Below are 201 nucleotides of genomic sequence, written 5' to 3' on the forward strand. Positions count from 1 at the left end.
GTGGGCGATGTCAGTGGGGCACTCAGAAGTTAGGAGATGCTCCACCTTGCATTTGGGAAGTAGTTTACTCAGAACAATGGCACCTTGCTGAACCCAGGCACAGCAGTCCCCTCACTGTCCGTCCTCCCACTGGACTGTAGAGCGCTCCCCTACAGAGGAGGCGCATCGGAGGACCGCGCTCACCGTCTCTCTGCGGCATGG

Source organism: Pteropus alecto, unplaced genomic scaffold, assembly GCF_000325575.1.
Source record: "Pteropus alecto unplaced genomic scaffold, ASM32557v1 scaffold312, whole genome shotgun sequence".
Lineage (NCBI taxonomy): Eukaryota > Metazoa > Chordata > Mammalia > Chiroptera > Pteropodidae > Pteropus > Pteropus alecto.